Source organism: Dromiciops gliroides, chromosome 1, assembly GCF_019393635.1.
Source record: "Dromiciops gliroides isolate mDroGli1 chromosome 1, mDroGli1.pri, whole genome shotgun sequence".
Taxonomy (NCBI): domain Eukaryota; kingdom Metazoa; phylum Chordata; class Mammalia; order Microbiotheria; family Microbiotheriidae; genus Dromiciops; species Dromiciops gliroides.
Window position 1 is genome coordinate 417,284,118 of NC_057861.1, and position 17,656 is coordinate 417,301,773.

The window sequence follows — 17,656 nt, forward strand, 5'->3', positions numbered from 1 at the left end:
AGCTAAGTTTTCTTTTTTGAAATCTCCACTCCACTGCTTCTTGTTCTGTTTGCTGGAGCCCAGTAGAACAAATCTTCCCCCCATGCTGTGTGACAGACCTTTAAATGCTTTTAGAGGGCAACCATCCTGAGTTTCTCGAGCCTGTCCTTAACATAGCATGATCTTGAGACCCTTCACTATCTCAGAACCTTGCAGGTATAATCAATGTCTTTTCCTAATGTGGCAAAACCAGAACAGAACAAAACCCAGAGATTATTTAAAAATATTGTCAAGTATATAAAGAAGAGTTACCCTTTCTACAGCTCCATTAAAAAGAGTTATTTGTGTGAGATAAAAAGAATGATTTATTGAAGATCATAAGACATTGGAGGAATGGATTAATTAGAGAACTGCGAAGACACTTGACAGATAAGTAAAGAAAATCTCAAGCTGGTAAATTTTGGTAAAACTACTTGTGTGGGGGCAGCTAGGTGGTACAGTGGATAGAGCACTGGCCCTGGATTCAGGAGGACCTGAGTTCAAGTGTGGCCTCACACAATTGACACTTAGTAGCTGTGTGACCCTGGGCAAGTCACTTAACCTTGATTGCTCCACCCCCCCCCAAAAAAAAACCCTACTTGTGTGGATATGGAATTGTTCTGTATTTGTGAGAATTAAAAATGTATAACTCATGTTTATTACTAATGTGATTTGTGATATTACCAATGTGATTGTGAATGATATATTAATATTTTTTTCTCTTTTTAGAGAGAACCGTAACATTAGAACTGTGTCACCAAGTCGAAATTCAAAAGTTAGATTTGCTTCCAAACCTACTTATATTCATGGAAGAACTCCTTTAAGCCAACATCAACATTCATCTCAACAAAATAGTAAGATTTAAATATCTTTAGCCATATATAAGCATTATTAATTACCATTGTTCCATTTTACTGTTATCGTTAACAATAAATATGGTGATATTTCAAAGAAAGGGGCAGTTCCTCTTACAACAAACTCTAGAGAGTTATCACAGATATGTATGGATCTCTTAAATTCGATCCTTTCCCAAGAATTCTCCAGTTACAGTATCGTTTGCCCTTCTTTCCTGATTTCTAAGAATTTCTGGCCTTGTAGAAATGCTGCTGCTAGCTATCTTAAAAAGGACTATTTTGCTAAAAAGGAGGATAGTAAGTCCAAAAGTCCCTTCCAACTTGTATTTGAGAACATCTTCATGTTGTAGACCTAAGTCAAGAGTGTCACATTCATTTCCCTTTCAGGAATGGCTGCTCTTCCAAAAAAGAAAACAGAAGTTACCAAAAGGCCTGCACAAACTATATCATGCTCTCCAGACCTCTCCAGTCAAGGTAAATTATAAAAAATACCATGTTGTGTAAACCTTGCCTTGTAGCACACACTCTGGGCACACCAGTTGGATTACCAGAGGGAAAACTGACAACAACTCATCATAGTTATGTTATTGGGTAATAACTCTGAGGGGCTGGAGTTCTCACCTAAGTTTAGCTAGGTCTCATGTAAAGGTCCCCAAGTACAAATATGTTTGGGAATGTAGAATTAAGAGTCATATATGTTGCGGTTACCTGCTTTTAATAAAAAAAAAAGGTGGGGCTTCCATGTGCAAAGTATGCCCATGAGGCAGAAGGTACTTTACAAGGTGTGACAAGAGAAGTCCTTTTCTCTTTTTGGGGAGTCACTATTGGGGTTCGTAATAGATGAGACCTTTGCTGCTCCCCTGGAACCAGGGGCTCAGCTGCTTGGTCTTTGCAGCTTTATGGTCACTGTGCAGTCACATCTCAAGTGATTCCAGTGAACTCCACTAGTTGTTTGGAGCTCTGAACCTCTTAGTTACCTGGGTATATGTTGACTGGGTGGGAGAAGGGTAGCTTTTTCATCTGCCTCCTGGCTGCTCATAGCAGTTATGTTTCACTCACCACCAGGAAGCAAAAGAAACAATAGCTTTAATTTTAGTGTTATCTAGAACTGTTTTCCACTGGAATAAGGGAAAAGAAAGATGTCTCCTCCCCTTCATTGCCAACCTATTAAAAAACGGGATTTATATTTGTTGGATCTACTCACACACCTGCAGTTCAGCTTTCACCCCCACTACTCTTTTAAGACTGTTTTGTCTTAGTGCCTTTCCGCTTTGACCTTCCTGCAACATTTCACATTGCTGATCCCACCTACGCATGAATATTCTCCAAATCTCCTTCCTCTGCCTTTAAAACAAATTAAGGTGGGGGCAGCTAGGTGGCGCAGTGGATAAAGTACCAGCCCTGGATTCAGGAGTACCTGAGTTCAAATCTGGCCTCAGACACTTGACACTTACTAGCTGTGTGACCCTGGGTAAGTCACTTAACCCACATTGCCCTAAAAAAACCCCCAACAAATTAAGGTAACTGAAGGAACATACTGTATTTACATCAGAAATGGGGGGAAAGAATCATACCTTGAAAAAACTTAATTCTAGAGACAGGAAAATATAAATCTTACTCTTATAGCATTAATGTGAATTGATTAAACAAGCCAATAAAATTAAATGGAAAAAGATTGGATAAGAAAACAAAACCCCAAAATTCTACAACCTGTTCCTTAAAAGAAACTTTTTTTTTGTGAGGCAGTTGGGGTTAAGTGACTTTCCCAGGGTCACACAGCTAGTAAGTAAGTGTCTGAGACCGAAAAAACATATTTTAAAAACAAAACATAAACAAAATAAAACTGAGGGGATGGAAAAAATGTACCATGCATCAAGTGAATCCAAAAAAGCAGGAGTTGCCATCACACTACCAGACAAAACAAAAACAGATATTAAAAAAAAGTATAAACAAGGAAACTATATTATGCTGAAAGGAACTATAGATAATGAACCAAAATCAATAATAAACTAATATGCTACAAATGCCTTAGCATCCAAATTCACACAGGAAACATTACCTGAGTTTCAAGAAGACATAGACAGTAACACAGTACTGACAGGAGATTTCAATATCCCTCTATAGGTTTTTGGTTAAGTCTAACAGAAGGATAAACAAAAGGGAAAATAAAGGACTGAACAAATTTCTGGAGTAACTAGAATTAAAAGCCCTATGGTATCTTCTAAATGGGACAGCAAAAGAATAAACATATGCACCATAGGGAACTTCTGCAAAAACTGACCTTGTTTTAGGGCACAGAGATATTGCAAATAAATGTCAAAAGATAGAAACAGTCAATATATCCTTTATAAACCAGAAAGTAACAAAAACAGAAATTGGATCAGGGACCACAAACAAAAGATAAGAGACCCAAATGGAGGCTTGACAATGAAATCTTAAATAATGAATCTAAGAAAAAATCACAGAGACAATTAATAATTATGTAAAAGAAAATGATGAGGGCAGCTAGGTGGCACAGTGGATAGAGCACCGGCCCTGGAGTCAGGAGTACCTGAGTTCAAATCCGGCCTCAGACACTTAACACTTACTAGCTGTGTGACCCTGGGCAAGTCACTTAACCCCCATTGCCTGGCAAAAAAAAAAAAAAAAAGATGGTGAAACAACATACTAAAATTTCTGGGATGCAGTATGCAGGGGACATTCATATCCTTAAAAATCACTGATTAACAAGATAGAAAAAGAGAGAAGATTGATGAACTGAATATGCCCTTGAAAACAAATAAAGCTAAAATGAACACAAAAAAAGAAAATATTAAAAATTAGAGGGGAAACAGATTAGAAACAAAAAACCCCATAGAAAAGATAAAATTAAAAGTGGATTCTTTGAAAAGACTAATAAAATTGACAAACCTTTGGCTAATCTGATTAAAAAGAAGAGAGCAGAAAAATCACATCAAACTAACAAAAGAGCAAGATGAAATCATGATAAACCAGAAGAAATAAAAAACAATAATCAGAACACGTTAGCTAACAAAACTGTGAACATGAAAGAAATAGAGGAGTACCTTCAAAAATATAAAATACCTAAACTCTTAGAAGACCAGGTAGAGATTTTAAAAACCTCACACAAAAGGGAAGAAATTTCTACTACCGAAGAAAAGAACTAATCTTGATGGATTTACAGGAGAATTCTATCAAAGTTTTTTTTTTTTTAATTTCTTTTTTTGTGTGTGTGAGGCAATGGGGGTTAAGTGACTTGCCCAGGGTCACACAGCTAGTAAGTGTCAAGTGTCTGAGACTGGATTTGAACTCAGGTACTCCTGACTCCAGGGCCGGTGCTCTATCCACTGCGTCACCTAGCTGCCCCTCTATCAAAGTTTTAAAGAACAGTTAGTGCCCATACTTCACAAATTATTCTCAGAAACTGAGACAATCTACTGGAAGTCTTTTAGGAGACAAATATAGTCCTAATTCTTAAACTAGGGAAAGCTAAAACACAGAAAGAAAACTATAAGCCAATATCATTAATGAGCACTAACTCAAAAACTGTAAACAAAGTCCTATCAGACTATAGTGATTTATCCAAATAATCATTCATTATAATCAAGTGGATGCCAGAGATACAAGGGTGACTCAACATTAGGAAAACAATCAACATAATTAATCATATTAAAAAACAAAACATCCAGAACCACATGATCATCTCAGTAGATGCAGAAAAAGCCCGTGACAAAGTAAAACACTTTTTTAATGGAAAAACCCCTCTCCAGTATAGGCATAGAGGGGCCCTTTTTAATATCATAAAAAGCATCAATCTAAAAACAAAATCAAGTATCAGATGCATTTTATACAGGTTAAACTTTTCTTTTGCCCAGGGGATATTCTCTCTTGGTATTAAATCAGACACACTTCTAGCAGAACAAGTTGCTTGTAGGGTGTGTTTGTCCCTGAGAACATACCAGACTCCCAGGAACAGATTCCTCTTCCAAGTGACTCTTCTAGTAGGAGAGGTTGTGGTGTGTATACTCACACACACTCCTAAGAGGTGTGCAACTTAAATGAACTTTATTGTCATCTTCAAGAAAATGGTGCTCATGGAGATAAGTGATTCCCCTGAACTTTTGGGAAAGGTGATAGCAGATGTGATCCTTGTAGAACATGGTAATATGCAACTGGCAGAGGTAGATATTGTTTTGTTTCTAGAAATACACCAGGCACAGGAGCATTTTCTGTTGCTCAGTGAGGAAGCTGACTTATCTGTAGACTCCTGACCAGCTGCCAAAGGTACCAGGGACCTGGCACTGTTAGTCTCTACCTGTAGCTCATGTAGGCAGCACATGATGGTGCAGAAAGAAACCCAAAGCTGTGGTGAAACCAGAGAGGAACTTTTCATTTGGATAGGACAACTTGGATGACGTTCTTCACAAAGGGTCTGGTATACTGAAAATATGGGTAGAGGGTAAAGTATGCTATAGCTGACATTTTTGAGTACCCTCACCTCTGGCCATACCAATGCTTCTTCTGTGGCGGGGGCAGAGCACCTCTAGCTGGCTGGTGGACACAAGGCCATGGCCACAGGGACAGCTCATAGGACCCATACAGCATCCTGGCTCTAAACCTAGGCTCTCAGAACCCCAAAGCATGTATTATCTTCTAATTGGATGAGTCATTTTGGGATACTGTTCCTCATTTGCAAAATCCAGGGCTTACTAGATATCTAAGGTCTTTGTATTTTAAATATATGATTTAGGGGCAGCTAGTTGGCTCAGTGGATAAAGCACTGGCCCTGGATTCAGGAGTACCTGAGTTAAAATCTGGCCTCAGACACTTGGCACTTACTAGCTGTGTGACCCTGGGCAAGTCACTTAACCCCCACTGCCCTGCCAAAAAAAAATGATTTTATGATCCACTAAAAGAATTGGAAATAATGTATTCTAAAGCAATTTCCCAAAAAAGCCTCCTTGGCACCGTATATGAAAGGCTAATTATCCTGTATCCCAAGGCAGGTCCTTCTTTTGAGTTTGTCTCAGCATCTATAAGAACTCTCCAGTCCAGGCTTCTTAATATTTTCCTTTAGTAATTCTTAATTTTTGAACCATGAGAGAAAATAACAGTTCCTCCTTTCCCATCTTAATACTTTGATAGGCTTTGCTCTAGGGCAGCACCACAAAGAAACAATCAGATGCCTTGAGGATAATCTATTGCTTGGACAAGCCAGACTTTATGAATCAGACTCTGGAATGTAGCAGGATGCTTTGGTCCCAACAGTAAACATCCTAACAGAGAGTTGATGTCCATATCTCAGGAACATGTAGCTCTAGCCAGATGGATAACTTTTGCTTTTTTTTTTTTCTTTGAAGACTTTGGTTATCCACCTCAAAGATCCAGATCCATAAAAAGTTCTGGAACTAGTATATCCACAACCAATGCAGAAGAACATGAGAGAAGACATGATGAAGCAAGTTCCTGGACTGTGCCTGAATGTGTTGACAAGATTCTTTGCAGAAGTCCAGATTCCCCCCTTGAGGTAAGGATTATAATTTCAACAGGTTTTTCAGGGGAGTTGGGCCTCAAGTTGGATAGCATCCGGATGGGGAAAGGATGAAGAAAATCTGAGTGAAAAGAAGAAACTAGCTTCAGCAAGGGCACAAACATGTGGGAATGAGCTGAGCATGAATGGGATAAGAGGTGTCTTTTTGTCTTTTTTTTTATCCTTTTTTTTCCCAGGGCAATGAGGGTTAATTGACTTGCCACAGCTAGTAAGTGTCAAGTATCTGAAGTCGGATTTGAACTCAGGTCCTCCTGAATCCAGGGCCAGTGCTCTATCTACTGCGCCACCTAGCTGCCCCCCCTTTGTCTTTTTAATATTCATGTTCTCTAAGAGTCTTGTTTTTTCTCAGTTTGATTTCTAGTTCACAAGTCCCAAGCTCATTTCTTCCCATTATAATACCTAAAAGCCCCCTCTAGCCTCCTGATCCTTCTTTCTCTTTTTGTCATCTTCTGTTCCGCATAGATTTTAATACTTCATGACTTTTTTTTTTTTTTTGCTGTGAAGGCTTTTGCTTTGCAGATCTTATACCTTAGTTTTCCCATCCCTTATGTCAACATCCATTCCTTCAATGTTATATTTCAGCTCAGATTCCTCATCTTCTTATACTCCAGTGCTTTGGAACTGAGAGCTTCTTGCTCCTGGCCATACAAGAGCTGTTGAATAGTGGATGGATCTTTGTTCTTTACTTTCAGGAGTGTCTGTCTGCAGAGAAAATGGTGCTATATCTGAAGTCGACCAAAATCAAAGTGGTTAAACCCACCCTTTTTTTTTTTTTTTTTTTTTTTGGCAAAACTTACTTTGCCTAGAAGCAGTTGTCCATAACAGGTCTGAGAAGTTAGAGCCACTCCCTTTTTGAAATACCATAGTCACTATTACAACGCTGTTAGTCTTGTTGTATCAAGTTTATCTGATTCCGAATATTACATTGTCCTATTCCTTACACTAAGAAGATTTCCTAGACTATTCCAGCTGAAGAAGATGGTCACTCGAAGCACTAACCAGAAGCACAGATAAATGAAATGAGAATTGCAAGTCAGTACAGTCTGCACTTTGACCTGATCGCTTGTAGGAGAGTTATGCAGAGACAGGATGATGAGTTCCATTTCATAAACAACACTTGGGAAAGTTCAGCAGAACATAGGTTAGGGGATGAAAATTGGATTAACTTCTCTACATGAGGATGACTTAGACCTCAGCCATCTATTTTCTTTCTTCTCTTTAACAAGGAATTATTACTTCTTATGTGTCAGGGATGTAAAAACAAGAACGAAACAGTCCCTGCCCTCAAGGAACTTATATTCTATTTCTTTCTGGAGTGATACACAAAGTGATAGACCTCATCTGGTGCCCAGTACTCACAAATCTTCTTCAGAGAAAGTTGGGCTCAGTTGGGTGGTTTGTCACAGCAATGATGAAAGTATGATTGTTGACATTTTGAGGTCTTTTTTGGAAATGAGTAGAAGAATCCTGTTGAAACCCTGACTTGATGCCAAATTAATTATTCAAGGTAATCACAGAGACACATATAAATGGGCTTTTGGTATCGTAAGAGACCTCTGTTCTGCCCTGCCCCCTAACACAGTGAATGGTATTCAAAAACCACCTCATTTTAAACTCAAATTGGACTCAGTGGAATTCTAGCAAGAGAAATATTACTTGTTTGAGGACTTATTAGATGACTTCCAGTCTAACTTGCCAGAGTCGCTCTTATTTTCTATTACTGTTCAACCTGAAATGGACTATGAACACTAAACATGATGTGACAGGTCAGGACTCCAGTCCAGGGAGGGTTTTTTTACGTTTTATTTAGCTTTTCCAAGTTGTCAGGAATGGGGCTAACCAGATTTTCCCTTTTGCTCACTAGGACGTTTTAGCAGCTGAAGATGAAGGGTTTCCCATAAGCATCAGTGGCCTGGATAGTGGGTCTGAGAGCACGGGCAGCATCCTCAGCAAGATTGACTGGCGTGCTATTGATGACATGGTGGCTGCTGTAGAAAACACATGAAACAAGTTGTGCCTTTGGGGTAGTGTATGCCTAGGCTGCCGTGCACAACACCAGCATGACTGACAGTAAATAATGACATCTCAGGGAAAGAACCTGAACCAGATCAGGGATATTGTGACTAACATATTAACTACCGTCAGGGAAAACTCAATTACATGATTCAAGCTGGGAAGGAGAGGACGTTGTGGCAGCTATAGTGCCAATCTCTGCCTTGTACAAGGATGCAAATTAATCATACCCTATGAATAAGACATTTTCCTTAAATCATATGTTATCATTGTTTTTTACTTTTAGGAAAACAGTAGAAATGTTTTCAGGCTGTTCAGTTAAAAGTTCAGATGGTTTTAGTCTCCTTTTAAATTAAATGTATATAGAACATTGTTTTAAATGAGTTTATCAATAAAGTATTTTTTTCCTGGCCTCTATTGTGATTTAAAAAGCTAATGTATTTACCTCCATCTTATATATGTGAACCTGATTTCAAATGCCTATTTGACCATCTAAGATGAAGGGAAGCTTGTGAACAGTACATTTGGGGTTCCAGAGGGCTGTACTGACTGCTACAGACAGAGGTCACAGAGGAATTTGGGGTACGCATGTCTGAGGTGGATGGGAATGAGATAGTTCTTGCTTTGAGCACAGATGTTTCTGCACCCCCTGGATTAGAAGAGGAAATAGTGGGGAGTAGGACTGGAATGCAATGGTGCCTTTAGACGGGAGCTCTGAGTCCTGAGAATAACAAACAAATAAGGAAGTCCTAAGTCAAAGTGACTATGAAATACATGAAAGGCACAACCTCAAGACACTTTAAAGAAGTAAATATGGAATGTGAGTGTAATGGGATACTGACCAGAGAAACCCAAGAAGACTCATGGAAACAACACAGAAGGCGAGCAGAGCCAGAACAATTCATATGACAATACCAACATTGCCAAAATGCCCAACTTTGAAAGGCTTAGAACTTAAGGTGGATCCATATAGTGACCAGCCCTGACCTAAGAATGTGATATGTGTGGCTGCCTCCTGACCACAGGGATGGACTCAGGCACAGGACTTTGAAGGCATGTGTGTCTGAATGTGGCTAACGGGGGAATTGGTTTGTTTACCTTTCCCCCCCCCCCCCCCCGCAGGGCAAGAGAGAGGAGCTAGTTGAAAGAAGGAAAAATAAATACATATATAATTAAAAATAAAGAATGATTAAAATTTGAATGTATATTCATTATTCATGGTTGGAATGTACCTATATACTGAAAATATCACCTAAATTGACCTACAGTGTAATGCAATACCAATCAAATTACCAAGGGTATAACTTATGGAGCTTAAACTAAATAAGAATTGGAGGAGCAAAAAATCTGAAATCTCCAGTGAAATAATGGGGGGGAAAAAGCAGAAATTATCAGAGCTATTTAGTTACTGGTTAAAAAAAAAGAGAAATGTAAATGAGTGGACCATAGGGACAATCAGAAAAAAAATGAATTTAAAAATCCAATGTTTATTATATCTTGGAAAATAAATTACATGGAGAAGTGCTTTTTCTTTGATTCGTTTATACATAAATTTGTCTAAGCCTAATTTCAGCTAACTGCTTTCCAATTTTCCTAGCAGTTCTCCTTGAAGAAAAAGCATTATTTACTGATTATGTGCTGATTGCTGGAGATACAGATACCAAAGGGAATTAGACTTGCCCTCAAGGATCTTGCATTCTTACATATAGAAGGGAATTGTAGCCAGAAAAAGGTGTGTTACATTCTGGGAAATGAGGAATGGTGAATGGAATCATTAGACAATCGAGAAACTCCTTACAAGAATGGTAGTATTGATTAATTTAGTATTCTCTAAACAAGAGATGGAAAGATGAGGATGGGAGTGAGTACAAGTGGGGCATGGTAGGAAGATATTAGCAATCGAAGGGTGCACGGTCTTCTCTGGAGGCAGCTAGATGTGTTGAACTTCTATTAATTAACATGGTCCCAGGGTAGGAGGCAGAGGGGAGTATCAGAGCATCATGGCAAGGTATGCCACATTAAGTTCAAAATGAATATGTGACATGAATATTAAAAGTCAACATAAAAAAGAGCAAAGAAAGCTAGATCAAGTACCTTTCACTACTGTGGTTTGGGGAGGGGTGGGAGAGTGAATACAGTTTTTAACCATAATATAGAAACCATCACAAAAGTTAAAATCAATGATTTCTTGACTTGTAGCTTGTTTCCTTAAGACAGCTAGTTCTTCTTTCTGACAGGACTGTGTATCTATCACTTCTCTTTCTGTCTTCGATAATCTTTGCCCAAATACTCTCCATTTGCTTCCTTTTTCTAGTTTCTGGATTTTGTCAATGCTTTTTTTTTTTTTTTTTTTTGGTGAGGCAATTGGGGTTAAGTGACTTGCCCAGGGTCACACAGCTAAGTAAGTGTTAACTGTCTGAGGTTGGCTTTGAACTCAGGCACTCCTGAATCCAGGGCCGGTGCTCTATCCACTGCGCCACCTAGCTGCCCCTTGTCAATGCTTTTTAAAGAATATTTTTTATTTCTTTAAATATTTCCCAGTTACATTAAAAAATTTAAATACAAGTACTTCTTAATGTATAATGCTAAGTTCCACCTAATATAACTATCCTATTTCCCCTGAATAAAATATATCCTTGACAGTCATATTGCAGTCATGCATCTCATTTTACCATGTCCCAATGATAACCGCACTCTGTGCATATGTGTCTCTTTATTTAAGATGTTTGTCACCATGGGTTTCTTTGCTGACTCTTTTTATTTAGTATCCTTTCAAGTGGATGGAGCAATCACTATTCTTACATTATATCTACTTTTTATGTAGAAGCCAGCTGACTTCTTTCTCTATTGATTTTTAGCATATTAGAGGATATATATCTTCTCATTCATGAGATCAACAAGATGACTAATTCCTCTAAACTCTCTAACCCTCCTCCACACCACAAAAATAGGAATTATGCACCAGATTAAGGAAGAAAGCGCTCTATCAAAGTCCTTTTATGAGTATGAGACAAATACAATCCTAATACCTTAAACCGAGGAAGTTTAATAAAGGTATATATATATATGTAATATATATGTATCTCCCAGTGTGACTGATGAATATTGATTCAAAATTTTGAATAAAAACCTGGCAAAAGTAATTTTTAAAAATCATTATGATCAAATTGGATTTATGCCAGAGATGCAAGGATGGTTTATCATTAGACACACTCATTAACATTAAAAATTTTTTTAAATCTTAAAGCACATGATTATCCCAATAAATTAAGAAAAAGCCTTTGACAAAGTACAATATTCATTTATGCTAAAAACCGTACAAAGTATAGGCATTAAGGGACTTATATATGATTTTTAAAAATCCATCTAAGCCCCAAAGCTAGCATTACATAAAATGAGGAGACACTAAAAACTTTTCTAATAAACATAGGAGAAAATCAAGGATGCTCCCATTCCTTCACTATGCGATACAATTCTAGAAATGTTAGTAATAGCAATAAGAGAAATTAAAGGCATAAAAACAGACAAATCATCCCTATATGGTTTACTTAGAACATCTTATGGAATCAGCAAAGAAACAAATTGAGAAAATAGCTTCAGTAAAGTTTGAGGCTGCAAAAATAACCCATCCCAACTCAACATCCTTATATAATAATATAATCCAGGAGACAATAATAGAAAGGAAGTCCCATTCAAAATAACTACAACATAATTAAAGTATATGGAAGTCAATCTACCAAAGCACAGTCAATATGTGTATAAATACAAAGAAAAAAGTTCTTTAATAATAAAAAAGAAACAACTTAAATAGCTGAAATAATATTTAGTGTTCATGGCTAGGTGTGTCAACATAATAAAAATTACAATACTACCAAATTTAATTTATATATTTAATGCTACCAAAATGCAAACTACCAAATGGATTATTCTACAGAGATAGACAAAATAATTTTTAAAAATTCATTTAGAGGAACAAAAGACATATCAAGGAAAATAATTTTTAAAGGTAAGAATAAAGGAAAAATTGCACTTCCAGACCTCTAACCACAGCATAAGTCAGAAATTATCAAAACAATTAGGTACTGCTTAAAAAATAGAAAAAGAAAATCAATGGAACAGACTAAATAAGTAGGAAGAATAAGAGATAATCAGAGTCAGTAAACCCAATGTTTAAAAAGCTTGAAAATGTATATTATCTAGAAAATAACTCCCTATTTAATGAGAACTTCTGAGGGAAAATGTAAAGAAATCTGGCAAAAATTAGGTTTAGATCAACACTTTACACTATATTCCACAAATTCAAAATGAATATGTGACCAGAATTAAAGAACATGGGGGCAACTAGGTGGTGCAGTGGATAAAGCACCAGCCCTGGATTCAGGAGGACCTGAGTTTAAATCCAGCCTCAGACACTTGACACTTATTAGCTGTGTGACCCTGAGCATGTCACTTAACCCTCATTGCCCTGAAAAAACCCAAACCAAACCAAAACAACAACAACAAAAAACATAGTATGGAAAAATTAGGAGAAGCAGCCCAGAGATCTTTCATAGCTGTTGTTAGGGGGTGAATTCTTCTTTTTTTTTTTTTTGGTGGGTCAATGAGGGGGAGAGTTGACAGCACCATCCTTAGGTTCAAGAGGCTGGTAGATCTGTGCAAAAACCTAGAGTTCATGGCTCCTGGTAAAATCATTAATACCCTCCTCACCCCCATTTCATAGTCAACTCCTATTTTTGTACTTCATATATAACGATACAAATAAAGCACAGTACCTTTGGAAAAGAATTCCTCCTGCTTTCAACTCTGCAAATTCTGAACTTGGGGGAATTTGGTCAGTAGGACAAAAATGGCAGTGAGATTTCTTAGGCATCTATGCAAGCATTGGCTCTGATTAGTGATCTAAGACTAGTCCAGTCCATCATGGAAACACTTGGAGATAGGGCTTAGAGGATGAGCCTCTGCCCTGGTTTCTCAGGCACGCATCCCAGTGATTGCTGATCTTGCAATATTTCTTGGACTTCCTGTCGAAGAAACAGTGAAAGGCCTATTATGGCAAAGATGTCATTTTGAATCCAGTAATGATACCCTTAAATCCAAGTGGCCTGCCAGGATGTTTCCCTTAACAGACTTGTTCCAAATTAGAAAATGAACTGGTTCTAGTCCCACCAATTTCAAATAAAAAATTATTAGCCATATAGACTCTTTGAGTCTTCTTGAAAACTGATTTATCATTTTGTTCAAGTCCAAATTTGGGAATACTGTACACTGACCATTCTGGAAAACCAAAGTTGTTATTTTAAATCTACTGAATGGTGCATCCAAATATTCTTTATCAGAACATGTGATAAAAGACATGTCCTTAAAAATGGTGCTGAATAGCCATTGAGCCAATTTGTATTCACATCAATATTTGTTCATTCATAATATGATAATATTATGTGGTTAGGTTTTATTCTCTAGTAATTTCTGGTAGGGAAATATGGCTATCTCAATTGATAGATTTTAAATGTAGCAGATGAGCAAAAGAAAAAAAAAGTCTCCTTAGGCAAACCAGTTTGCTAATTATTTTAGCTCTTTAATGCCAGTGTTTTCCGGGAATCCCCTGCTTGCAGTGAAGAAAATGATAAGAGAGGGGACAGTGGCCTTGAAAGTATCAACTCTTTTCTTGAAAGGGCAGAATTCCTCATTGTATCTTTAAAAAATAAATTATAACAATAGGTATGAGATATCTTTAAATCAGAGCAATCCATGAAATTAGGGAAATCATTTGTCCAAAAGTTCTTCTACTCGGGTAACATGTCTAATCAACAGCTATTATACTAGGCCTATTAACTTGGCTCATTTTTCTAAGCATCACTTGTAATTTCAGTGTGCAAGTTATATTCTCTGCATCTTTCCTACAAGTGAAATTTTTTGTGTGTGTGAGGCAATTGAGGTTAAGTGACTTGCCCAGGGTCACACAGCTAGTAAGTGTCAAGTGTCTGAGGCCAGATTTGAACTCAGGTCCTCCTGAATCCAGGGCTGGTGCTCTATCCACTATGCCATCTAGCTGCTCCACAAGTGATATTTCTATAGGGAAAAAAGAGCAATACTTCTTAGAGCCAATTTTAAACATTTTTTGTCAAGAGAAACATTAAATTTTTTTGAAAGAACATTTGGGGGCAGCTAGGTGGCACAGTGGATAGAGCACTGGCCCTGGATTCAGGAGGACCTGAGTTCAAATCCGGCCTCAGACCCTTGACACTTACTAGCTGTGTGACCCTGGGCAAGTCACTTAACCCCAATTGCCTCACCAAAAAAAAAAAAGAAAAAAGAAAAAAGAAAAGAAAAGAAAAGAAAGAAAGAACATTTGCATTTTGTGCTTAGTATGTATATGGTCATCTTGTACCAGAGGATGATATAAACTGAGTCTTGAGGTAGAGAATGACTTGTCCTTACAGAATTTGCTGGTTCATAAAGATCTCATAGGAAGGTACTAAAATGGCAGAGTAAGGCAGGAATTCCCCTGAGCCTGCCTAAATCCCCCTTCAAACAACCTTCAGAACCAATTTTTGGCATAGTGAAGCAGTTTACCAGCCCAGGACAGCTTGGAAGGTCAGCAGGAAAGGTCTGTCTTACTGGGGTGGGAAGTGAGGCTCAGTGAACAAGCCAGTAGCAGAAAGCACCCAAGGAAGCCATCAGTGAAGCCCCTTTCCCAGTACAACCAGCAGTGAGGTCCTGCCCCCAGGGCAGGCCAGTGGGAGGCTCTTCCTTCAGTGCAAGCTGATAGCTAAGCCCTGAAATCCAGTGCAATCCAGCAGCAAGACGCTGAGGCCTGGCATAAGAGGGTTGGGACAGTACCCTCTCCATTCTAGGAGCAGGGCTCAACTTTTACATAAAGTAAAAAAATCACAAAATAGGCAGAAAAATGAACAAGACCACCCAAAAAACAAATAAAAAAGAATCTGACCAAAAGAAGAGAACAACAATGTAAAAACAGCTACATGTGGAGCCTTAAAGAAAATGTGGGGGCAGCTAGGTGGCGCAGTGGATAAAGCACTGGCCCTGGATTCAGGAGGACCTGAGTTCAAATTCGGCCTCAGAAACTTGACACTTACTAGTTGTGTGACCCTGGGCAAGTCACTTAACCCCCATTGCCCTGCCCCCCCCCCCCAAATGTGAATTAGTTTCAGGCCCAATAAAGAACTCCTGAGAGAGATCAGAAAGAATTTTCATTTATTTATTTATTTATTTTTTTAGTGAGGCAATTGGGGTCAAGTGACTTGCCCAGGGTCACACAGCTAGTAAGTGTTAAGTGTCTGAGGCCGGATTTGAACTCAGGAACTCCTGACTCCAGAGCCGGTGCTCTATCCACTGCACCACCTAGCTGCCCCCAGAAAGAATTTTTAAAAGGAAATAAGATATCCCTCCCATTGCTGCCTGCTGCCCGCCTCGGCCTTCCTGAGGCCTCATCACCCCCATCCCTGAAGTCTCCGCGTGGTGGTCTTTGCTAAGTCATTAAATAATTGCGGTGGAGGCCGAAGGATGTCTGAAAAACTACCCTACAAAGTCGCTGACATCAGCCTGGCCACATGGGGACGTAAAGCCCTGGACATAGCAGAGAATGAGATGCCCGGCTTGATGAAACTTCGAGAGATGTACTCAGCCTTCAAGCCACTGAAGGGTGCCTGGATTGCTGGATGCCTCCACATGACTGTGGAGACAGCTGTCCTCATTGAGACACTGGTGGCTCTGGGAGCCGAGGTACAGTGGTCCAGTTGCAATATTTTTTCCACCCAGGACCATGCAGCAGCTGCCATTGCCAAAACAGGTGTTCCTGTGTACGCTTGGAAGGGGGAGACTGACGAGGAATATCTCTGGTGCATTGAGCAGACCCTCTATTTCAAGGATGGGCAGCCCCTGAACATGATCCTGGATGATGGTGGGGAGCTCACCAACCTCATTCACACCAAGTACCCTGAGCTCCTGAAGGGCATCAGAGGCATCTCTGAAGAAACCACCACCAGCGTCCACAATCTCTACAAGATGAAGCTCAATGGAGTTCTGAAAGTGCCAGCCATCAATGTGAATGATTCTGTTACCAAGAGCAAGTTTGACAACCTGTATGGCTGCCATGAGTCCCTCATCGATGGCATCAAATGAGCCACAGATGTGATGATTGCAGGCAAGGTGGCTGTGGTGGCAGGCTATGGTGATGCGGGGAAGGGCTGTGCCCAGGCCCTTCGGGGCTTTGGTGCCTGAGTCATCATCACAGAGATAGACCCCATCAATGCACTGCAGGCCTCTATGGAGGGTTATGAGGTGACCACCATGGATGAGGCCTGCAAAGAGGGAAACATCTTTGTCACCACCACAGGCTGTGTGGACATCATCTTGGGCAGGCACTTTGAACAGATGAAAGACGATGCCATAGTATGTAACATTGGCCACTTTGACGTGGAAATAGATGTAAAGTGGCTAAATCAAAATTCTGTGGAGAAGGTGAACGTGAAACCTCAGGTGGACCGCTATAAGCTGAAGAATGGGTGGCGGATCATCCTGCTGGCAGAGGGCCGTCTAGTCAACCCGGGCTGTGCTATGGGCCATCCCAGCTTTGTCATGAGCAATTCCTTCAGCAACCAGGTGCTAGCTCAGATTGAGCTGTGGACACACCTGGACAAGTACCCTGTGGGAGTGTACTTCCTCCCCAAGAAGCTGGATGAAGCTGTGACCGAGGCCCACCTTGGCAAACTGAATGTGAAGCTGACAAAGCTGACAGACAAACAGTCCCAGTACCTCGGTATCCCCAGAGAGGGCCCCTTCAAACCAGACCACTACCGGTACTGAGTCCTGGCCAGCTCAAAGACTCCAAGTGACCAGGCGCATCTTCTTGCCTATCCAGCCCCTCTTGCACAGAGTAATAAATGGTATTGAGGTTTGGTTGGGCAAAAAAAAAGGAAATAAGATAAGTAGAAGAAAAACTGGGGAAAGAAATGAGAATAATGCAAGAGAATCATGAAAAAAGAATGAACAGATTGGTAAAGGAAGCATAGAAAATAGAAAAGGAGGTACAAAAATTTACTGAAGAAAACAACTCCTTAAAAAGCAGAACTGGCCAGATGGAAGAGAAGGTACAAAAGCTCACTGAAGAAAAAATTCCTTAAAAAGTAGAACTGGGCAAGTGGGAGCTAATGACTCCATGAGATATCAAGAAATGATTTTAAAAAATCATAAGTTCAAA

General features: G+C 39.3%; 1 pseudogene; it reads left to right on the top strand.

Annotated features, from left to right (window-relative positions):
- The first annotated feature begins 15,929 nt into the window (after positions 1-15,929).
- On the top strand, positions 15,930-17,355 carry LOC122735720 (annotated as a pseudogene).
- The last annotated feature ends 301 nt before the right edge of the window (positions 17,356-17,656 follow it).